Source organism: Neomonachus schauinslandi, chromosome 11 (assembly GCF_002201575.2).
Source record: "Neomonachus schauinslandi chromosome 11, ASM220157v2, whole genome shotgun sequence".
NCBI classification, from domain to species: domain Eukaryota; kingdom Metazoa; phylum Chordata; class Mammalia; order Carnivora; family Phocidae; genus Neomonachus; species Neomonachus schauinslandi.
The window spans coordinates 93,401,384-93,427,008 of NC_058413.1; positions in this window are offsets into that span (position 1 = coordinate 93,401,384).

Below are 25,625 nucleotides of genomic sequence, written 5' to 3' on the forward strand. Positions count from 1 at the left end.
GACAAGAAGCAGATCTCTTTTCTCAATATTAACTCTTTGGTCTGAAAGGAACTAATCCATTCTTCTGCCTCCAGGCAATACAACAGTCAAATAGATTGTTTTTTTGTTCTCCTTTTTCTTTTTTTTTTTTCCCAGCGTTTCCAAAGAAGGACATTCCAGCCTTCCTTAACCTTGCATTCCAGAGTCTCACAGTGCCTATACTCAGGAAATATTTCCTCAGGTTTAACTTAAATCCCTCTCCCTGCCATGGGAGACCATTGCTATCCTCCAAGGACTCAAAGAACAGCTGTCTGGCCCCTTGCCAGTCACACCATTCCATGTTCCCATTGTTCGGGGGAGGAAACGGCTCTGGGCTTTTGTTGATGGGCTCCCCACCACCCAGCAGGAACCCAGGCCTGAACCCCAGGCTTCTCTGAGGAGTGACTTTGTATACTTGGGGCACTGTTCTCCCAGGAGGAGAAAATGATCACAGTGACTTATCACCCTCTGAAAACAAAAGTCCTGCAAGAGGCTTTGAGAGATGACATAAAAGAATTCTCCACATCTTTATGGTGTTTTACCTAACATTTGTGGATACACAAGTTCTACTATAGATATAAAAACCATCATTTTATATATATATATATATATATATATATATATATATATATATACATTTTTTTTTTAGAAAGAGAGCATGTGCGCATGTGTGAGCAGCTTGGGTGGGAGGGCCCAGAGGGAAAGAGAGAGAGAGAGAGAGAATCTTAAGCAGGGGGCTCAATCTCATGACCCTGAGATCATGACCTGAGCTGAGTTGGACACTTAACCGACTCAGCCACCCAGGCGCCCCAATAACCTTCATTTTAAAGATAAGAACATGGGTTCAGCAAGATTGGCTGATAAGATTGCACAGATAAGAAGAGGGGATGCCAAAAGTTTGCTCCCAAATCGTGATGTGTCCAGTTCAACACTTTCCACCACAGCAGAGGTGCTTCCTGGGGAGTAAATAAAGCTCTGGACCACCAATCATCTATTTCCTGTTTTTTCAATTCCTAGTCTCAGGAACAGAGAGACAGGTACACAAGGAAATGGGCATTAAGACTCATTGAAAAGCACGAACACATATAAAGTCTTCTGTCCCAGGGACTGTGAAATTGGTGGCAGGAGGGAAAGCAGAAAGCCTCATAGTGCGGGCGGCTTTGCCGGGTCCTCACGGGACTGGTTCACTCACCTCCCAGCTTCAGTTTCATTATATATGAAATGAGAAGAAGAATACCTTTTTCACCGGGTTATTCTGAGAAATAAATGAGATAATGAATATAAAGTGCTTAGCGCAGGGTCTGACAGGGAGGAAAAGCTAAATAAATGTCGAAATGGTAACTATTCATATTATGGAGTGAATAAAGCAATGGAGCCAAATGGAGCTAAATTAGGAAAGGTTTCATGGAGGAAGTAAAAGTGCAATAAGAATTTGAAAGCAGGATTGGGGTTTGGTGAAGAAGACAAGAGGGGGCATGATTTTTCTGCCCTCAGCCTCCCATAAGCAGAGACATGTCAGTCTTTGGATGTGGATGCCCATCTCTGTCTCCACAGACTTTCAGATTTTTAAGCATTGTCTGGAAGAGTAAAATAACAGAATGCCATAGGAGAGGCTGTGGATGGACGGCTTGCGAGAGACATGGGGAGATGCCAGCATTAAAGCAAATTCTGCCCTTGAATGAAGAATAGCTTCAGTATAACTCCATTAAAAATTGGATGTACTGTAATGCTGAGCTATTCTTAGGGTGGATAACTTCTAAAAAGGTTAAGTCTAATAACTTGGCTTGCTTGCCATAGATCTGTTGCTTCTGCTATAGATGAGCGTGAATACCTCTCCAAGACTCTACACATTATTGGAAATAGAATTGCAATTCTTGGAAATTTCCTATTGATTGGTTAAGTAAATCATCTGCTAAATGGAAATCTAATCTGAAAGGAATACATTTAACAGAATTAATAAGTGAACTGTTTAGGCAAAACATTAGAAGTAACCCCAAAATGCCTTCATTGATTGGAGGTGTATAAACAGGTCCCAAAGAGTAAGGACAATTAGAGGGAAGTTACTGGATGTGCTCAGGGAATGCTTTTGACATCTCCCCAGCTCAGTGTGGATTTGTCGAAAAGAAACCACACCACCACAACCATCTCCAAGGGCGTGTAAATCAGGATGCATTTCTATCCATGTATGACAAGCCACTCAAGGTGCCCAGACTAGAAATTGTAGGAGGTCTGCCCTGTGCACTGGTGCCACCAACGCAAGCAGTGACTCCTATTTGGCCGGCTGGCAATGCTGAGGGGAGCGTTGGTTGGCTTCGGAACGACACTCCCTACAGGTCCTGAAAGAAGAGACTTGAGAGGAATATGAGAGAGAGAGAGAAAGCAAGCCACATTCACTTAAAATCTACTCTGTGCCAGTCACTTTACCTACATTGTTTATTTAATCTTCCTAGCAATTCTGCTAGGTAAGAATTACTAAGCTCATTCTACAAATGACACAGCCTAGTGGCAAGAGCTGGGATTTGAACCCAGGTCTGGCTGAGTGCAAAGTCTACAAGTCCAAGACCTTTCCACCTCACATGGTGGCCTTGAGAAAATAGAATCTAGTTTAATTTTCACGCAGACAGTAGGCTGTGTGTCTTGGACTAGAACGAGCTCGGGCTGTTAAGTTGTATCCAGATCACGAAGTACATGGAATCACTGAGCATCATGTGAAGAGACCGAAGTGTATTCCACAGGCAATGGGGAGTCAAAGAAGATTTTAGAGTGGGGATGAAGGTGGAGAATAATCAGAATTTTCCTTCCTACATTTAAGAGTGGAATTCAATATGGAAGAAAGTAAGAAGGGGGGCTGCCTGGGTGGCTCAGTCGGTTAAGCGTCTGCCTTCGGCTTGGGTCATGATCCCAGGGTTCCCGGATCGAGTCCCGTGTCGGGTTCCCTGCGCAGCAGGGAGTCTGCTTCTCCCTCTGTCCCTACCCCCTCTCCTGCTCTGTCTCTCCCTCTCAAATAAATAAATCAAATCTTTAAAAAAAAGAAGAGAGTAAGAAGAGATCAAATGGAAAACCAAATAGAAAGGAGGGGAAAGGTCTTAGTTCCAGTGGATTTAATAATAAAAGTTTGAACCAAGGTGGATCTAGAGGGTATAACGCTAGAGAAATAAGTCAGTCAGAGAAAGATTAATACCATATGATTTCATATGGGGAATTTAAGAAACAAAACAAATGAACATAGGGGATAGGGAAATAGAGGTAAACAAAGAAACAGACTCTTAACTATAGAGAACAAACTGGTGGTGACCAGAGGGGAGATAGGTGAGAGATGGGGGAAATAGATGATGGAGATGAAGGAGGGCAATTGTGACGAGCACCGGGTGTTGTATGGAAGTGGTAAATTACTATATTATACACCTGAAACTAATATTACACTGTATGTTAACTAACTGGAATTTAAGTAATAACGTAAAAAACAAAAACAAAACAAAACAAAAATGAACCAAGATGGTAATCAAAAGACCAGGAAAAAATAATTGTGACAGATTATATTTTTCAAAAATGGCCATAACAGTATTTCCCATTCCACATGCCCTGTCCCTCCCCATCGAGAGGTAGAGTCTAGGACCGCTCCCCAGGAACCTGGACAGGCCTCTATGCCTGCTTCAACTAACACTGACACTATTGACTTCCAAGGCGAGGTCATAAAAAGTGACATTGCTTCCACCTGGTTCTGTTTCTCTCAAGATGCTTGTCTTTGGAAGCCAGCCATTGTTCTATGAGAAAGACCAGGCCACGCAGAGAGGCCCACGTGGAGAGAAACTGAGGCCCCCAGCATTGGTGCCACCTGAGCTTCCTGCCAACATTGAGCACCAACTAACTAGCCGTATGATGAGTCATCGTGGAAACAGATCCTTCAGCCCCCATTGAGCTGCCTCAGGTGATGCCACATGGAGCAGAGTCAGGCCTAAATGGCAAATTTGTGAGCAAAATTAATGACTGTTGTTGTTTCAAGTTACAGAGGGTTTTTTTGGGGGGGAGGGGAGTTGTATACAGCAATAGATAACCAGAATAAAAAGGGTCAGGGTCAATAGAAGATGAATCCCAGGCAAATGGTAACAAAGGTCAATTTTATTTATTTGATTGTGTCTTCATTGCTTTGAGGAGTGAACATTGTAGACCTGGCAAATATTTCTGCCTCCATTGATAACCACATAACAAAGCATTAACTATAGCTTTTCTATAGTATCCACTCTAGTAGATGGATGTGAGGTTACAGATAATCGTTCACAGCAATGAATGATCCATGGAAAACCAACCTGCATTAGGATTCTACTATATTTTAGGCAAAATTTTAATTATACTATATCTCACATTCCTTTTCTCATCTGATCCTGGTAAAACTCCCACAAAATCTTTTACTTCTATTTTATGGGATCAGAAAAAAGGGATAGAGAATTGTTGTTGTTGTTTTTAAATGTCACACTAATGAGTGGTAGGAGCAAGATTCAATCTCAAGTCTGATTTCAGAACTCGGCCTTTTTCTGCTACACCGTCCTCCATATTTGCCAAAGATGATTTCTCATTGAGTTTTGCACATATGTGCTATTAATGCTTTTGGGGTTGTTTGGATCAAATTCCTTTTTTCTTCAGCAGCAGCATATTTACCTTTCTTGGCTACTATTTAAAAAAAAAAAAAAAAGAATTTGCATTCCTGAAGCATACACAATTCAACGGTGTTGAAAGCAGATGGTTCACAAGTATGCTGTGAGACATGGGGAATCCAAATTAAAAGACATTTTTGCCACAGTTACAGAGTGCCATGGTGCATTTCATATATGTACACATTATGCAGTGTATGTCATTAGTAGAAGTGGCTTTTTCTTCTTTGTGAAGTTGGCCCTCATCCTTAGTAAAGGTGTTTTTAATCAAAGCTAAGACATTTTCCCCCAGTGCATGACTATCTTGTAAGTTGAAGTACAGAGCACAGCATTCGTTGTGCAAAACATGCAGATGTCCGCCCTCATCAGTCGGCTCTCAGTGGGCTTTAGAATTCTGTTGGAGGCTTGCAATTGTGTGAATGGGACAGAGTTCCCTCAATCATCTCTTAGGGGGAGAAGTTGTGCGGGGGGCAAGAGGTGCGAGTCTCTCCATCCGAGTGTCAGGGAATTCACTGACTGGGGAAAATCGGCCATCCAAGCTCTTCCATTCCATCCTGGCACTGCCACTGAGCACCGTGACCTTGCTGAAGTTATTAACCCCTTGTTCTTCTTATTGGTTCCAGGAGGACAATAATGCCATGCCAACCTTGCTGAAAACAAGTCCATTCTTAAAAAAAAAAAAAAATCATCAGTATTTGTGCAAATCCCCAAGCCTTTTATTATAAACAAGACTCTCTTTTTCCTTCCCCTCCCCTGGCAGCAGTGCGTTTCTTTTCCTCAGCATGCCATTTTCAAAACCTTTGACATTTCACTGCGCCTCATGATTGCCTTCATCGTGGATCATGCCAATTTGTCAGTTTTAATCTGTCTAAAAACCTGCATCTGCCAGCAGAAACCTTTTCATTTCTTATATGTTGATACAAAGATTTCACACATTGATTTTTGCGTAGCTCTGATTTCATGCAAGCTAAGCAAACAGTGACAGGTTGGTACTTGGGATAATGAATGCTCAATCAGATTAATACAAATCAATAGCATTGGCAAGTTTAGGATGAGGTACAGCGGGTGCGGTTTGGACAGCATGAGCTGCCAGAACAAGACAGATGGTCAGAAGCTGACACTCTTACCTCTTTATCTTGATGGGCTCATTAGCAGATTTCTCTCCTTTGGGTCTCATTTGAGTTTCTTGGCTTTAAATGGCACCCCATAGGTTGCCTACCATCCTGGAAAGCAACTGACATACCCTTTTCACGACCTGGCAGAGAGAGTATTCTAATGCCCAGAGTCCGTTTAGCAGCCCCCAGGGCTAAGACTTAGGTAAATGGGTGCCGGAGTCACCGTTTATCCAATAGGACCACTGGGGGTCAAAGAGTTAATATGTTGTTGTTAAGTATCTACTTTCCTAAAAACTACTCCTTATTAATGTCAAGCCCTGTACTAGGCACATTATTTTTATTTAATCCTCCCAAGATCACTAAGAGGTAGATTCTGTTATGTTATTGTCATGTATTATTTTATAGGTGAGAAACTGAGGATTAGGTCATTTGTTCCCGAGTGGGAAAGGCAGAATTTGTCCCTGGGTCTCTAGGACTCTGAAGCCCTGAGGCTAATCACTGCTATAACCTCACCTTGGCTTTACCACTGGTCTCACATTCAGGGGCAGGTGGCGGAGGCTTTGGCAACTTTTTCAGTTCTGCATTGGCTCCTACACATCCTTCTTTCCTTCCTTCCTATAGGCTTCAACAGCTCTTGGCTATCTCTTCTCTTCCTTTTCTGAAGCATACCTCTATCCTCACATTCTTTCCCCTCTAAGGCTGGCAATGAAGCAGGGGGAGTCTCCTTGCCCCCTCTTTCCTCCTCTTGCTCCAAATGACCACCATCACCACCATTGCAGGGAAGAAACTATAAGAAACCAAAAGGTTTCAGAAGTACTTCCGGGTTTTGATAGTCATTGATCCACCAAATAGAAGTCCTGACTCTTTTTAATCATTGTTTTTTAGTGATTTCCTTTCTAGATGGTGTCTCAAGTCCTCTCTTAACTGATTTGGCTACTTATACTGGAGGCAAGAAGTTTATCCTGACAAAGCTGCCAAGTGGGAGAGTCTTAGGACTGGTTGAAGCCTAGTTCATAATCTTCACCGCAAATATGAGTTAATTCTGCATTCCTTCATCCCTTTGCTCCTGATCGGCTTCTCTGATTGAGAAAAACGTTACCATCTCCAGCCCCAAAAGATCACGTAGGAGGCTTCAGACCTCAGCTTTGCAAACACTTTCCCATCCTCGGAGCAATCTCCTTGGCCCCAGCTGCCTGTCCTCTCTCTGTATCCTAGAGCTTTGCCAACAGAACACTCCCAGCCAGGTCCCCACATTGCTTCCACCTGCTGACTGTCGTGTCCTTGGTTGTCTAAAGAACAAGCCCACTCTCAACCCACATGTCTCTGAGTTCTGCCGCCTTGTCACAGCCACCATCCCCACTTCTTAAAAAAAAAATGCTTCTCTCTCTTGGATCCTTTGACACCACTTCCCTGGTTCTCCAAAGTCCACAGTTTCTCCTTCATCCTCTTTTTCTACCACTGCGTAAGGTGTAAACCCCACTGCTCAGTCCTTGCCTTCTGCTTTCCAGCTTTTACACTAACTGTCCTCAAGAGCGTATCTAGACTTGTGGTTTCAATTACCATTATTACTCCTCACAGATCTCCACCCCTAGACACACTCGCGTCTTAATTTCAAATGGCTTCCTATGGGAAATTTCCACTGGAAGATTCTACCATTATCTTTAACTTACTATGTCTAAACTTCTCATCCCCATCAATAGCATCACCATCCTTCTAGGCTCATTGGCTTCAACTTGACTACTTTCTCTCCCATCAAATTAATTTTTTATCTACGTATTCATTTATCCACTCACTTACTTATTCACTCACTCACTCAACAGACACTTACTAGATACCTGTTCAGTGTCAGCTTCCAGGTGAGGCACGAAAGATACAGAATTAAAAGACATATCCTGAATCTAACATTGAAGATTCCCCATCCATCAAGAACACCCTCTATTTGACCTTTGCTCTCGTGGTTTCCAACAACACTAAGTGTTTCGATCAAACTGGTTTTCTGTCCTCACACTAACATGTTCTTTCTTACCTACATGCCTTTGTTTCTGTGGTTCTTCCTGCCTGGAATAACCTCCCCCGGTCATTCTGCTATCTCAAGTCAACATTTCCTTCAAGTTCCATGTATTTTCAAAGTCTCAACATAGTACTTTTTGCCTTCTCTGAATTCCTATAGGATTTTGTGACTCAATGGCTCCTTTCTCCCACCGTGATCATAGGAAGTAAAAAGGCATGGCAGAGAACGGTTGAGTAAGAAAAAGGTCTTAGAGGGGCGCCTGGGTGGCTCAGTCGTTAAGCGTCTGCCTTCGGCTCAGGTCATGATCCCGGGGTCCTGGGATCAAGCCCCGCATCGGGCTCCCTGCTCCGCGGGAAGCCTGCTTCTCCCTCTCCCACTCCCCCTGCTTGTGCTCTCTCTCTCGCTGTGTCTCTCTCTGTCAAATAAATAAATAAAATCTAAAAAAAAAAAAAAAAAAAAAAGGTCCTTTAGTGAAGTTGTCATAAGCAAAGGCATATTTTCTGGGCAAGGACAAGATTAATATGTTCCTTTACTAATCCATTTATTTATTCATTTCTGAGTTCTGCAAAAGGGCATGAGCTCCCACAAAGCATGGAGACAGTGCCAGGGTGGCTGTTTATGCTGCTGCTTACCCTGGGTCCTGGACTGCTTAACCTGGCCCTGTTGCTCCTAGCCTGGTGGTACTTGCTGAAAAGGATCAGGCCTGGCTCCAGAAATTGGGTATGGAACATTTGTTTACAGTGAAGGAGCTGTGTCATGGAAGACTCACCCTCATGCCCACTCAACTTCTCAACAGACCTCTTCCAGAAGGACCAACCCAACAGGGTAAACAGTAACTCCAACACCTTCAGAGACAATATGTTTTGATGTTTTAAGAAGAGTCATGTCTATTACCTCTATTTCAACATCTCTTCAGGGCAATCACAAGACAGTCTTGAAAGTTGAGCTCCATGTGTTCAAACTCTGGCATTTGCCCAGGACCCTGCTCATGACAAGGCTTATCATTAACACAGGACAGAAGTCAATTAGGTTCTGCACCCATGCCAGAATTAGAGAGAGGGAGCCTACTTTCCACTGAGAATCTTCCTCTGGCCTCTGAAGTCTAGCCCAGATGGTGAGTAACTGGATTCTGGGAAACACCTCAGCCCAGAGCTTTCTGGGACAGACTATGAAGCCACCAAATTGCAGTTACCACAAGACCCAGTGGAAAGGGATCACAATGATAACAGAAACTTCCTACTGGGGTTCTCTACCACCAACAAGGGCAAGACTTTGTTGTTGCTGAAGGGGCTACCTATCCTTGTCCATCATGCCACACTCACTCTGAGAGATGAAGAGTCTGTCCCAGGAAGAAGTGCCTACCGGCCTTATCTCAGGTATCACAGACAGTGGTTCCAGAGTGCCAAGCACAGCTTGAAATGATTTGTGTTGGCCAGAAGTATCTGTTCTACATAGACTTCCAGGGATATCAGCTGTAAGGACAGGGATATCCCATCCCAAGGCTTTTAAGTCAATAACTGCAAATCAATGACTCTACCCACTGGACAATAGGTCGATACCAAAAACCTTTGTTCACACCCTGGCACACAGCTCCACTTACCTGGGGACATAGAGTGGGAGGGAATGAGGAGGAGGGAGGTGATATCTATCAGGGAACCTGCAACTAGAGGTCCCATTCTGATAGACTGTTTAACTGCCGATGGCAACTGAAGAAGTCAATAATTCTCTCTAAGCCTCAGTATACCTATCTGTAAACTAGAATCACCTTTAGGATGTTCAAGGTTCTAGAGAAGGCACTGGGAAGGGGAATATCACAGAAGTTTGAGGAAGGGGTGGTTCTTGCCTGTGTTATAGCTTATTCTGCAGTGATTACTCACCACAGTATCCCCAGGACCCAGCAGAGTGAATGGCACATATTAGGCCATTGTTACGCATCAAATGAAAAAAATGAATGGATTGAGGGTTCTGCAGTCATTCATTCTCTCAAGGGCTAGGTAGGAGTTGTTCAAAGTTGGGAGGATAGCTATATTTCTTTTCTGTCTCCCTACTTCCTTCCCCGGTTCTTAGTTTACACACATCTTAGCTTGGACCAAAGACTGTGATTCACTCTCTGCCCCTCCAACCCACGCAGTAGGCCATGTCATGGGAGTTGTGAGTGGTTGTCTTGGGACAGTGGTAATTCAGAGAAGTTAAATGAAGACTCTTAACATCATCCCTGCCTTGAGATTTGGAGCATTGGATCGGGGTGGAAGAGGAGGATCAAGAAGTTGGAGTCAGAAATCTGGGGCCTACTAGACTCCTCTGAGAGCCCTGTGCCTTGTTCAAGCTCAGGCCTAGATTACTCTCTTGAGGCCTGTCTCAGGAGGCCTGGGAGTAGGAAGGCGAGGTTAGGACAGTAGAGATTGAAGAAATCTAAACATGTTTACTGGAGCTAGGTCCTCGAGCTCTCCAGGGCTGTGCTTTTCACCACCCTTCCTATGCCATGGAGAACCATAACTGACATGGAAGACCCAGAGCCCATTTTTACAGAACTAAGTAACAGGGCACCTGCTTCCCCCATGGCTTATGGCTGGGTATAGATGGTCAAAGACCTTTTTGATGGTTACTCTCCCTGCCTTGCAATTCCTGCCAGAGTTCCAGGTGAGACTGCCAGGGCTCTGATCCAATCACAACCAGAGCTCTTGGGTTGTCACAAAGCCTCCACTGTGTCACCGAGTGGTAGAAAGATAATGATGTCTTTCTCATGGGTTAGCTATTTATCTGCTGTCTGTCACCTTCATCCTCATCCTCCCATACTCTGCTCAGACTTCTGTTCCAACTACCTTCCTAAGGTTCTGCATATTAGGGGTTACTGGTGGGAAATCAGAAATTACCAGTGGAGGGGCACCTAGGTGGCTCAGTTGGCTAAGCATCTGACTGCAGCTCTGGTCATGATCTCAGGGTCCTGGGATCAAGCCCCACATCAGGCTCCCTGCTCAGTGGGGAGCCTGCTCTTCCCTCTCCTGCTCCTCTCCCCGCCCCCCACCATGCTCTCTTGCTCACTGGTACACTCTCTCTCAAATAAATAAATAAAATCTTGAAAAAAAAAGAAATTACAAGTTGAAAGAAGTTATTATTCCTCCTTTTGCTTTTTTTTCCTCTTCGTTTGCTTCTGGTAGCAACTGTGGAAGTGGCTATATTGCCTTGATGATCCCAGCTTTGGTGGCAGCAGTCCTTCCTTGGTGGTCCTAGTAGCGACCATGTGCTCCCCTCTCTATGGGGTCAGCCCTGCTGGGTGGCCCATCCCGTGGCTCCAGTATCTGCTAAGTGTCTCATCTTTAACCGTAACTGCATGGTGCACAACACACTCACAGACCAGCACAGCAGTATTTTCTGAACTCTGGAAATACCAATCCCTTCCTTTTGTTCTCTAGTCATATTTCCTTCCTATAGTAAATAATTCCTGGGTTACTTCTCCACCTTTGGCCTGGCTTCATCTCTTCAAGTCCTTTATAACTAGTTCCCTGTATTAAATGATTTCTGTTTGTTTTTCTAGTCGTATCCTGTCTGCTACACAAAAATTAAGGAAGATGGCTATTCATAGGTAGAAAACAATTTTCTCATTTTTCCCCAAAAGATATAGAAGAAGAATATATAAGAAATGAAATTAACACATTAATACATTATTTTCTATTACAGTTATCTAAGCACTACCTTGTTGATCATAAAATTAGATCATTGTTGTAATATTACTTTTCTTGTGTAAAAACACATGTCCATATATGATATGTCATCCCCATTGGAACTGAATTTATGCATAGGTCAAATTAATTATGAATAATGTTTGACATCTGAAATCATTGTACTCTCTGAACCATTAGATACATCTTCTTGCCATAATGTATCAAATTAAATGTGATATTTCCACACACACAAAAATGCTGTGTTCTTCTGTGGAAGTATCCACTGGGGAGGTGTAGCATGGCTCAGATCTAAGGGAAGGTAACTTGCAAACTGAAGGACTCCTCACTCCTGCCCTCAAATGTCTGCACAAGTGACATCATCAAGAAACAATTTATCTGAAAAAGTTTTAAGAGAGTTGTGATCTAAATGTTAATCTGCAGAGAAGTAGGTGATGAATGATGATCCAGCCACCCATCCGTCCAGCACAGACAAAGCTATGGAGTCATTGTTGAAGGTGATGTTTTTTTATAATTATTGACATTGCAAGATGTACACAATATATTGTTGAGTGAAAAATTGGTTATAAAATTTACATAGTATGATTGCATTTTTTTTGTTTAAAAAATATTCATGTGTAACAAAAACACTGGAAAGTACAGCAGAAATAATAGTGATTATCTCCTGTTTGTGGGATGACGTGTGGTTTTTTAATTTTCTTTCTACCAAGTTTTTTTTACATTTTCTGCAATGAAGATATATTAATTTTGTTTAAAGGGAAAAATATAAGTTGGTTAAAAGACAAACAGGTGTGCTCCCTGATTTGTACAGAATGGGAAGCTGGTCAGAAGAGCTGCGTGGGAGTTGTGGGAGAAGCAAGGAGAGCTGGGGAGAGATATCTCCGGGACCCACCCCCTCTAGGTTGTCAGAGGAGTTGCTCCCTTATCACACTACATGATACCATGAAACTATTTTAACAAGGTTCTGGATGACCTCTGAGGCTCTCCCAAATCGGGGTTCCAAATCCAAGCTAATTCAATTCAAAGAAATTGAATTAGTGATCACCCTGTGCCAAGACCTATACCAGGTCCTAAAGAGACAGAGATAAAGTCCCAAGTACTTGTCCCCCAGGTACCTACTGCTTTTTCAAGGGGCTGATGCTGGTGTTGGAGCAGTAAGTTTTCTCTTTGAACCCTGCCTCTGCTTCTCACTAACTGCGTGACCTTGGGGAAATTTCTTTTCCTCTTTGAGTTTCAGATTCTTAATCTTTAAAGGGAAGGTAATAATTCTTCCTTCTTTTTATTGTTTAGAGAGTTAAATGGAGTGATAAAAATAATCCAAGAAGAAAAGAGGGAGAAAGAGGGGGAAAGAGAAAGGAAGAAAAAGAGAGTGGGGGGGCAGTCATTTTTTTCTTGGCCTTTAGGCTTTTTAAGAATGAGAATAATCAATAGGAATGAAGAAGAAAATACAACAAAAAATCCTTACCCAAGGAGGGGTAGCCAAACTTTAAGAGTGAAGCCTTGGATACAACAATTGGGCTAAAAGTTAATTACATAGAAGTTTCATAATTTTATTTTATTTATTTATTTTTTTAAAGATTTTATTTATTTATTTGATAGAGACACAGCAGGAGAGGGAATACAAGCAGGCAGTGGGAGAGGGAGAAACAGGCCTCCTGCTGAGCAGGAAACCCAATGTGGGGCTCGATCCCAGGACCCTGGGATCATGTCCTGAGCCGAAGGCAGACTCTTAATGACTGAGACACCCAGGCGCCCCTTGAAGTTTCATAATTTTATAGTACCTCCTATTAGCCTTTGCCCTTTGGGAACACATACAGCTTCACAACCAGAATTTCCAGGTAATCTGCCTAGTCACTGAAGGACAAAGGATCTGTTTGGTCCATGTTTCCCAGAGACCCCAGATAAATGGGAAATTGGAGTGCCTTGGACAATGGTGAAAGAAGGAAGAGCCAGAGGCTGCTGAGTCTACCTCATAGATATAGAGTGGACAACAGTGTGTGGGTGGCAAAGGAGGCTGGGAGGGGGAAGATTACGTGGCCATGGTAAATTATTTCTACCTTATAAAAAATTTGTAGTTTCTATATTGAAACAAGTATGAAGAATATATAGAAATACTTTATACAAATAGCTTTTCTGTTTATTTTAGTTTATTATGTCCCAATGGTTACAACTGGAGGACCTAGTCCTATCCCTACCCTCAACCCCCTTTAACCAAATGCTCTGTAGAAGAGAAAAATGTAATGACCTTGAGACAGTATCAAACACTGACCAACATCCCAATATGCAACCTGACATCCTTTTGTTTTTCAGAGTCTTACCTCCCCAACTATGCACCTTGAAATCAAGAGTCATGTCTTCATCTCTATTTGTAGGAATTCTTAGCATAGTGCTGGTCTCAATAAATCATTACTTGGAAGGCTCACCAGTCTTCATCTCTCACCAAAATTATTCCATTATTTACATTTACATTGTATGATTAACAACCAACCATGGTAAATCAAAATAATCAGCTTTCAATTGGCTAAATAGATTTGTTAGCATAGTAAATAATTATTCACCAGTAAATGAATTAGCCTAATTTGTTTAAGTGTAGGTCATAGATAAAACATCATGTTCCCATCATTTTAAGATACTGATTTGAACAGGAGATAAAGTCAGACAAAGGCCATGACTTTAGCACTGGATGAAGACAAGTTAATTTAAAGGAAACCAATCAGTCCAGCACCAGCCCAGCTGCCATGAGAGATAATGAAAGTACCATTGCCCTGTCCTCAAGGAGTTCTGAATCAAATTGAATAGTCAAGACATGCATGGCAATTAGGAAATAATAAAGACACTGTATATCCAAAACAAAAAGATGTAGAATAAATCAGCACTTTCAGGTAGAAGGACTCCTTTTAAAAATAACATTCATTTATTAAATCAGAAAAAATATCTAACCAAATATTAAAAATCATAGGTAATATGTCCTTCTAAGATTAGGACTATTAACACTTGGTATATCTCCAGAATCATTTCTGAACAAATGAAAGGTATTTTATTTTATTTTTTTAAAAGATTTATTTGTTTATTTGAGAGAGAGAGAGAAAAAGAGAGAGCAAGTGGGGGGAGGGACAGAAGGCGAGAATCTCAAGCAGACTCCCCACTGAGCATGGAGCCTGATGCGGGCTCAATCTCATGACCCTGAGACCATGACCTGAGCTGAAACCAAGATTCGGACACTTAACAGATTGAGCCCCCCCAATGCCCCCAAATAAAAGGTATTTTATAGAACAGATCATATCATAAAACAAATTTTAAGTTAATTATTTATAGTCAATAACATATTATGAACAAAATTGAAGATACTCTTTTTGTTTTTTAGAGAGAGAGAGAGAGCATGTGGGCACATGCACGTGAGTGGAGGGGGAAGGACAGAGAGAGAGGGAGAGAATCTTAAGATCCTGAGATTGTGACCTGAGATGAAATCAAGAGTCGGACACCAACCGATATAGCCCAGGTGCCCCCAAAATTGAAAATATTCTTACCAAATTGCAGATTACACAAGGCTAAGGAGGAGAGCCACTGAGGAAAGGATCACAGTCTAGAAAGATCTTGCCAGAAGAGAACAAGGGCCAGACTAACAAGATTAAATTTAACAGAAATACTTCTAAAATCCTTACCTTAGATTGAAAGCACATGAATCAACAGTGTCATTGACTATCGAATGCTGATGTAACCTACGCTGTCTCAAGGAAAGCAAAATGCTCCATAATAAGAAGGGAAAGTCCTTCTCTAGGTTGTGCTGATCTGACCATTACTTTGAGCTTTATACTTAATTTTATGGCAAGGTTGGTCAAGAGGACAAGAAGCAAGATGCAAATTATATCATGTGAGTCATCATTGCAAGAGCTAGTGGTGCTTAGCTGGAAAAGAGGAGACTTTACCACTCGGTGTGTGTGTGTGCATGTGTGTGTAGGTGTGTGTGCGTGTGTGTGCATGTGGATGTGGGGAAATTCTTGGCAACACACACACACAAAGAGTTATCCTGAGAAAGAATGATTTGGTATATTTTGTGTAAATTCAGAGGGCAAAAATAGTTGGACAACTCTGAAATCATTCCCACAAGCACCCTAGGAGGAATAATTATATAATCATCTGAGCCATCCAACAATGGAACAGACTGTCTTTGTGGTAGCAAGTTCCCCTGTCTCTGAAACGACTTAAACAAAGGGAGGATAAGGAATGTGGGAGAGAGATTCCTGCCATTGGACTACAAGAATCCTGCAGCCCCTTCCAACTCTAAGATTATGGAATAAAGTGAAAGAATATTACTGAACTAAATAAATAATTTTTACTCTTGATTTGTGTATTTGTGTATATGTGTGTGGGTATATGGGTGTGTCAAATCAAAATTGTCAAATATTTAGGTCTTGGAAACTTTCTTTTTTTTTTTTTTTTTTTTAAAGATTTTATTTATTTTATTTATTTATTTGAGAGAGAGAGAATGAGAGACAGAGAGCACGAGAGGGAAGAGGGCAGAGGGAGAAGCAGACCCCCTGCCGAGCAGGGAGCCCGATGCGGGACTCGATCCCGGGACTCCAGGATCATGACCTGAGCCGAAGGCAGTCGCTTAACCAACTGAGCCACCCAGGCGCCCGGAAACTTTCTTTTAAAAACTACATCTTGAGGGGCACATGGGTGGCTCAGTGGGCTAGGCGTCTCCCTTCTGCTCAGGTCATGATCCTGGGGTCCTGGATAGAGCCCTGCATCGGGCTCCCTGCTCGGCGGGGAGTCTTCTTCTCCCTCTCCTGCTGCCTGTCCTTCCCATTTGTGCACTCATTCTCTCTCTCTCTCCATCTCAAATAAATAAATAAAATCTTTTTTAAAAAGACACCTCGAGCTTAAACCTTAAAAAAGAGTACCTGCTTACTTCTCCATGAGGTAGTAGGGCAAGACAGACTAAGTCTGAGTTCCAACTGTGCCTCATACTAGCAGTATGACCTTGAGAAATATGGGTAAACTCTTGGGGGTCTTATTATCCCCATTTCCCATTTTATAAATGAAGAAATAACCTACAGTCAAAGGAGCATTGTGAGGATAATGCTATCACATTGCCTGACACACATTAAACAGTTAATACACAGAAGTTGTTGTTTTTGTTATTATACTGGTCTTTCCCATCCCTTTCTTGGCAGCACTCCCTTTCTCTTTTTCCTCTCCTGTTTCTCTTCTTCCTCTCCTGTTTCTCTTCTTCCTCCCTAACTTTATCTTTCAAGGCACCATCAGTTTATCTCTATGTCAATATACACCTGTCTCATCTCTCCTGTGATTCTGAGTGGTGTTTAAGGAAGATTGGACAGGCAAGGGTGTGCAAGGTATGGAATGTAAGCAGAATGGTACGAGAGTGCAAAGTCAAAGGAGAGCGTGCCGGAGAAGCATGGGAGACCAGCTCTTTCCCTTCCCTATTTCCTCCCTCTGCCCTCCTCCCCTCCCCCCACCAAAAAAGAATAGAAACAGGAAGGAAGACCAATGGAGGAAAAAATACATCAAAAGGATAGGAGTGGGAACATCAGAAAAGGCAGGATCTCACCCAGGAGAGGCTCAGGAAGAAGTAAGAAGCAAGAGACACACCACCGGGCCCTGAGTGAGTGGAATGAAAAAGATAGATGATTTTAGAAAAGATAACTAACGAGTCTCTGATAACTCTAATTTTCTGGGCCTTGGTGAGCTTTGCTTAAGATTCGACTAAATGTAAATATAAGTAGCTGAGAAAGAAGCCAGTGGATAAGAACTGACATAATGGACTATATTGACTCTCGGAGATATAAGGGACCTTCTTAAAAGCATAATATTTTACATGATCATTTGTCAGGCTTCCTCTGGGTGAGTGAGCCCCTTGGGGGAAGGTAAAGGGGTTGGCTAATCTTAGTGTTTTGTTTAAAGTGCACCCTGCATTGTGCTAGAAATCTCGCAGCTTTACTGAGCAGACAGGGAGGGGGGAAAGACATAGGTGCCCACCATCATCTTCCTTTCTTCCAGGGGCCTCAGCAGATGAGCGCCCAACTAAGATCCAAGACTCGCTTTCCTCTTCCCTCCACTTGCCTCTCTAACCCATGGCCTTCTCTGGCAGGGCCCTTGTTTGAAAGAATTAAACCGCTCTTAACCTTCTTAACCTTCCTGCTCTCACAGGGTAAAACTGATCTACAAGCTATCCGGACATTTACCCAGTGGATCTACCAAGTTCCTCCCTCCCTCCACCCCAATTGCCTACCCTCAGCTCTTGCATCTTCCTCCTCTGCACTCAGTGCTGGGAAATCTCCTTACATTCCAACCTGTGATGATCTTCCCCTCCTGTTATCCTCTTTGCCAGTAGTCCTTTTGTGGATTTGGACCTTGTTAAAAGACCCGGACGCAAAAGACCAAACTCAGAAGTTCCAGGAATAAAGCCTGGGAATCTATACTTTCACAAATCCACAGGTGACACACATTATTTGTGTGAGAACCCTTGGATTCTGTGTGATTGTTTAGGACTTCACTCTACATCACCCTATATTCTGTATTAATTTTTAATGAGCTAGGTCAAGCGTCCAAAGTAAGTCGTGATCATACTTCTATCCTGGGCCCATCATTTATTTTTCTTGATATTTCCCTTCCGTGGCACAGGAAGAAGTGCTCAGAAAATGTCTGCAGATGATGCTGGGATCATTTGGGTTTTGTCAAGTTTATAGAATGACAGGTTGAGATCATGCTGGTTTTCCATGACTCCGTCTTAGGAAAGTCACAAAGCCTACCAATCTGTAAGCACTCAGCCCTTGAAGATTTCCCCCAGGGATTGGAATTTTGAGAATTTCCCAGTCAGCTCTTCCTCTCTAGGCTGTCCACATGTCCCGCCCATATCCAATCAATGCTAGTGCTCTCTCATTGCCAAGTCAACTTACTCCTGATCCTTTTTTTTTAATTTTATTATGTTATGTTAATCACCATACATTACATCATTAGTTTTTGATGTAGTGTTCCATGTTTCATTGTTTGCGTATAACACCCAGTGCTCCATGCAATACATGCCTTCCTTAATACCCATCACCAAGCTAACCCATCCCCCCACCCCCCTCCCCTCTAGAACCCTCAGTTTGTTTTTCAGAGTCCATAGTCTCTCATGGTTCGTCTCCCCCTCCAATTCCCCCCCTTCATTTTTGCCTTCCTACTACCTTCTTTTTTTTTTTTTTTTAAACATATAATGTATTATTTGTTTCAGAGGTACAGGTCTGTGATTCATCAGTCTTACACAATTCACAGCACTCAGCATAGCACATACCCTCCCCAATGTCCATCACCCAGCCACCCCATCCCTCCCTGATCCTTCTGTTACCACTTCAGTGAGACAGTTTCTGTTCAGAATGACCGTATGACAAACGTTCTCACTAAAGTCCTCCATTCTCTTCTGATACTTCATCTCCTAAGGGAAGAGAAATCTAGAGCAGAGGAAAAAGACAACATGACCATTGGATTTACATAAAAGATCTGGGAACATAAAAGAAGCTGCCTTTGGTTAGAAACACAGAGCTATATTCAGTGACATGACTGAGCAGTTGATCATGTAAACCCATGAGAAAGTAGACACAGTGTGTTGGAAAATAATTAATCCTGAGGTCATCTTCATATACATCTTCATTTGGTGAACAGGAGCTAAATGACTTCAAGGTAATTCAGCATATGTAATAGTAGTCTCAAAGTCTGAGCTGACAATCTTTTTTTTTTTTTTTTTTTTTTTCAAAGATTTTATTTATTTGAGAGAGAGCGAGCACATGAGAGGGGGGAGGGTCAGAGGGAGAAGCAGGCTCCCTGCCGAGCAGGGAGCCCGATGCGGGACTCGATCCAGGGACTCCAGGATCATGACCTGAGCCGAAGGCAGTCGCTTAACCAACTGAGCCACCCAGGCACCCTGAGCTGACAATCTTAAACAAGTTTTTTAGTGAGGACATCATATGGTTGATTGTGTAGAAAGTTTTTTGGTTTTTTTTTTTTTCTGGCTCAAAGAAAGCATTGAACTGTGACTTACACTTTCACTCAGACTGTGGCCCGGCCCTGTAAATAAGAACAATTCCATACAAGTCCATCTGCACCCAAAAGAGGGCAAAGCTACAAAAATGTCAAGAGTTGTTTTTTTTCTTTTTCTTCCCTGACATATAGTTGTTATTTTCAGTAGGGAGAAGGGCTGGTGGCTATTTGCTATTCAAATAATTTCAATAGACAATATTCAATATTCCCACCAGTTGGAGAGCTCATTGCCAAGATTCAGGTGAACCGTCCATGAAAATGTACGAGTTCCAAATCCTACCTCTTCTGAGATGCAACTCAAGCTTGCTCCCCACACTTCAAGACTGAGTCCAGGGCCGATCCTGACAAACATGAACACATCCCCCCTCTTTATTCATTTGCGGGCCTGCCCATCTTCCTGCTTTTGATTTCTCATTTCCACCTCCAGTTCTGCAGAGGTTCTTTCCCAACCTCTGTACCCACCTAAATTCAACCTATTATTCAAGGCTTGGCTCAGGTACTATCTCTTCTGCAGAGCTTTCTCCAGCAGCTTCCCCTCAAACCGATCACTCCATTCTTTCTTAGGCCACAGCACTGAGTCCGTGACATAGGTTAGCGCTCTGTTTTTCATTTCTAGGTGTTTGGGGACTGTCTCTTCAGATGGACTACAAATGCGTCTTACATCAAAGAGATACCCCTTCCCCACCTAGTAGTTGTGGGACCTTGAGCAAACCATGCCTCAGTTTTCTCTCTATAAAATGGGGATCATACAATACTTAGAATCACGGTTTCTATTAATAAATAGAAACATTTATTAAATGTTAGATATTACTGTTACATGGTGCCGAATGCAGAAATGCCTGTTTCACTGAAGGATAACATGACTTCTCAGTCCACAACTTAGCTCAGAACTATGAGCATTCTGATCTAATTTGTGAGTTCTCTGTAACCTTCTCAAAGCTCATAGTGAAAGAAAATCTTTCCACACACACACATTTATAAATAATATACATATCGATATACATCTTCATACTTTCTAAAATAAAATATTTAAAATGAAATTTAAGTTGTCAAAAAAAATGGCTGCCCAGCTCCTGAGGAATGTGGGCACATCACCTTGGTAATTCCCTCCCCCTACTGAAGGTGCCACCTGTGAAGCTCCTGGAGTCATAATCCTGGGATTTTATTCCCCTGCTTACCCATCACATGGAGATTGGAAACACAAATCTTAAGTTGTTCAGATCAAGCCTTATTTGTCAGCAGGCTAGGAGGTTATGTATTGAGGAGTAGAAGTCTTTGTCCAAAACATTGTTGCTCCTGGAGGATTCTGCCCTGGAGCAAAGCTGCATATCTCTTTATCAGAGAGGAACAACCTACAGTGTTGTTAGGAACTGACTTGTATCACCCCAAAATTCATATGTGGAAGTCTTAACCCTCGATGTGACTGCATTTGGAAACAGGGCCCCTAGGGAAGTAATTAAGGTTAAATGAAGTCATAGGGGTGGGGCCCTCATCCAATCTGGCTGGTGTCCTTATAAGAAGAGACAGATCTCAGGGATGCCTGTGCACAGAGAAAATTTAGCCATGTTGAGGACACTGCCAGAAAGCAGGCTTCTGAAAGCCAAGGAGAAAGGCCTCCGGAGAAACGCACCCTGCCAGCACCTTGATCTTGGAACTCCAGCCTCCAGAACTATGAGAAAACAAATCTGTTGTTGAAGCCACCTCATCTGTGTTATTTTGTTACAACAGTCCTAACTGACTAACACACGTGCAGATGCCACAAGATATAAATTCTCCATATTAATGATAATATCCTCAATAGACCAATGCATGAGACCCTGATAATCACAAAGGAAAGCAGAAGATAGTGCTAGAACTCAAAACAGGCCAGTTTAGCTGGAAGAAGGGGTACTGAGAACAGATAGGGAAGAACATTTCAGCATACTGAGTGCTGCCAAGGGAAGGCCAATGGAAAGAACATGCTGGAGTGGGGCAGCCCCGGGTAGCTTCTGCTTGGAGGTACCATGAGGCTTCTGCGATGACAGAGTCAGAGGTGGTCGGTTCCAGATGCCCACTTCGCTTCCTGCTTGCCCTGGCTGTGGCCAGGTGGTACCAAGAGCCCAGAACCCCACTGTGCTGCTCTCCCCGCTCCCCCCGCTCACTGTGACTCTTGCCTCCCAAAACTCTCATTATCAAAGCCCAATTTCCAGAAACCGGTCCTGGTCTGAACCATGAGCCATACTTAAGCTGCACATTTGAAGTAATTAACTATGGTGACCAGAAGTGTTGTGCTGAAATATCTATTCAGTGGGCTGTCTCAGAACACTCTGAGCCATGTTCTCTGTGATCTCTTGCCATTTTTAAGAAAAATACAGCCAGCAGTCTTCTTGGGGATGATGGGGTCAGGGCTTGAAGGTGTCAGGAATTACAGAGCGTGAGACTCAGAGAATTTTTTTTAACTGTTTCCATTTCACTCCTGCATTTTAAGCACCTCGAAACAGCACCCCGGTACTTCTGCCATAGAATCATTCTTGTCGGGGTGTCTAGAGACTTGAGTTCGAGACACTTCTATGCAGATAACTTCTAAGTCCATTTTTTCACACTATAGGTGACAAATCTTGCAAATCTATGTTTCTTTGGGCATAAAGTATGAGCACTTTACGTGGTGAGGTGTCCAGAGAGCCCCCAGACGATAGTCTGGAAATCCGTATCATCATTCCTGCTCTCCCTAACCAGACCCTGTGGCCTTTGGCATCCATGCCCCTTTCCCATCTAGGTCTCAACTTCCTTGTCTATAAAGAACAGGGATAAACTTTACCGTCCATAAAATCCCTTCCAGTTGCAGAATTTTAAGACGCTATGGAAAAAAAAAAAAACTGTCCAGGGCAAAAACAGATTGTGTGTGTATGTGTGTGTCTGGGCACACATCCCCCCTCGCTCTGCGACTGGTGAATGGGCAATGCAGGGTGTTCACTAAAACAGTACGAGCATTCTTGCTTAACTTGTTTGGCTATGGGCAGCGCTCACTTCTATGGCACCTCTGCCCACACGCTAACTAATGCCAACCAACCAAATGTGTAACATTAGGTTAACAGTGAAAATATACATGCGGCGTGGAGAAAAGCCCAGAACTTTCAAACATGTGACTCCTCTCTCTCTTGGTTGTTCCTTGCTCATACTTTTCCTCCAGGTCTCAAGCGAGATGGCCCTTTGTCAGGGAGGCCATTCATGACCCGTGGAATTCTAGGTTAAGTCTCTCCTGATGCATTCCCATAGTTCCCTGCATATCAGCATGATTCTAAGCACATGTGCAATTTCTCGCTCAACGATCCTCTTTCAGGTTGGACTCTTCACTCCAAAGGTAAGAAGGGGATGTATTTGTCTTATTCATCCTTGGATCCTGAACACCAAGCACAGGTAACAATTCAATATTTATTGGGTAAATGAATCAGTGAACTGTAAAGAGAGAATTCGAGAAGTTTCGTGGAGGTGACAGTCCTTTACTTTGGGACAAGGTTACATCCAATGATGAAATTGTAAGATGCAAAATAGATTAGGTTAGCCACCTAGAGACCAGACAGTGTATACTCGAGTAGTTAGGCAGATGGAGAGACATACAAGCCCAGGCTAAGTCCTCCAGGATGGACGGGCCATGAGCAATAGTTCTGCAAAACAGGGGAGCAGAAAGCTCAGCGGTGCACTGGATAACAAATATTTTTGCCACCTGTAATAAATGACCATGGCACATATCCTAAACCTTTCCTCTCCAAAGGGAGCAGCACATGATTCCAATCGCCCGGATAACTTCAGTAACGCCTTCTTTATTTATTATTTTTTTTTTAAGATTTTATTTATTTTTTTTAGAGAGCGAGTGAGAGAGAAACAGCATGAGAGGGGAGAGGGTCAGAGGGAGAAGCAGGCTCCCCGCTGAGCCGGGAGCCCGATGTGGGACTCGATCCCAGGACCCTGGGATCATGACCTGAGCCGAAGGCAGACGCTTAACCATCTGAGCCACCCAGGCGCCCAGTAACGCCTTCTTTAGATACATTCCTGAGGAAGCCCACTCAGAGAGGCTCCTTGGAGGAGGTAGGCTTTGAGCTGTGTACGCCAGAAAAAAGAAGAGAAATCCACCCCTTTTGCCCCTCCGGCTGCACTGAAATACCAGGGCACCGCATGGTCAGCCTCAGAACTCCGAGCCACACAACGGGCTGCATTCACTGCCTCATGGCCATCATCCTCCCGCATGCTTTGGCGTGAAGATACAATGCACACGCCAACCTCGAATTAGAGTCAACCTGACACGGCATCCGCTGCAGATTAAATAAAAATTTACCAGGTAAAAGCCAAATGTGATAAACTTTGCAACAAATAAGAGGATTTGGAAAAGTATATTAAAATGGTGGTGGGGGGGGGGCTTTTAAGCTAGCACACGGCCCCTTCCCCCCGAATCTACCTTTAGAGTAGAGAATAGCTCAGCATTAAATATTAAATAAGTGAAGTTGCTTGGTGCCACAGTAACCCGCAGCAGAGTTTCTAAAACACACTCACACATTTCTAAGCCTCCTAATTAATCAGAGGAAGTTAGAAGCTCATTGCATCGTAGACAGCTCTCACAAGCTTGTTTTAAAGGAGTTAAAGAAATGTGTTGATTGGAGCAAGTCGGGAGTTCCAACAATAAAGACAATGTATCCAAGGGGCAGAGGCAGCTGTGCAGCAGAAGCAGAAAGAAGTTAGGCAAGTGGACTTGGCTGACTGGCAGCCTGGTGCCTTCCTCCGGAATTAGCACCTCAAAACATACCTCATCAAACTGCCTGTACATTCTCTCATTTGGGCAGAACAGGCAGGTCCCCACTCTTGTGTTTCGGCTTTAGTTCCTCGAACTTGGCCACGTGGCACAGCTGCTGAGGCGTGCAGGGCGGTGGAGATGGGGAGTGCAGGGAGGAGGGCGCAGAGTCCTGGCGCAGGCTTGCCGCACACACAGAGGGGAGAGAAACTGTCCCCTCGCTCCTGCACAGTGGGAAAGAGGGGTGAAGGGTCTGCAGATTAATTCATGGTGACAACCTTTGTGAAGAACCTCGGCGTTTGATCTTGAAAAGACTTCAAAATTCTTTTGATGGCTTTGAGAAGAGACTGGGTAAAAAGTTAACTTCCTTTTTGATTCTCTTATCAAGAGTAAATAAAGTTCAACTTCGCACGTTCTCTAGCAAGCGAGCCCCCCCTCCCCTTCCTGGGACCCAAAGATCGAGTTTGTGATTGACAGAATTCAATAAACATGGGGAAATGTGACCCGTTGGGGAACAAAGATCCCAATGTGTTCCTCTCCAAAGGGAACCTGACTCTTTCCCTGAAACTGTCATAAGCCTGGGCCAGAGAAACATTCCTACCTCTGCAGGTAGGCGCTGAGCGATCAGGTGCGCCGGTCCTGACCCCAGAGCTGCAGTGCACTTCCTTTTCAATGAAACTGACCTGGGCAGGAAGACAGAAGATCCAGCACCTGATGAACGGACAGAATGAGGTTAGCTGGCTTTGCAAACAGGGTTCCTCCACTGTGCCTCCAAGTGACCTTGTCTCAATGATGTCCTCTTCCTAGGCCTCGGGTTCCCATCTGTGCCATGGGATAACAATTTCATCCTTCTCTAACTCATCAGGTCAGCATCAAAATGCTGACATTTCACCTGCCATCCTGCTACACAGCTGTATAGAAGAGTCTGGCCTCCAGTCCCCGGTGGTCTCATATCAGATGGGCTGATATTTCCACTTGGTGCTTGCTTAAAAAAAGGATGGGTTAGAGGGGCGGAGCAAGATGGCGGAGGAGTAGGAGACCTGGATTTCGTCTGGTCTCAGGAATTCAGCTGGATAGGGATCAAACCATTCTGAACACCTACAAACTCAACAGGAGATCGAAGAAAAGAAGAGCAACAACTCTCTGAACAGAAAAGCGACCACTTTCTGGAAGGTAGGACGTGCGGAGAAGTGAATCTGAGGCGATATTCGGGAGGATAGAAGGTGGGGGAGGGGGCCTCCCTCGGTCGCTTCTGGCAAGTGATAGAGCCGCGGAGCACAAAATCGGAACTTTTAGAAGTGGGCTCCACTGAGGGACGTCGCTCCGGTGGCTAAGCGGGGGGGGGGGGGG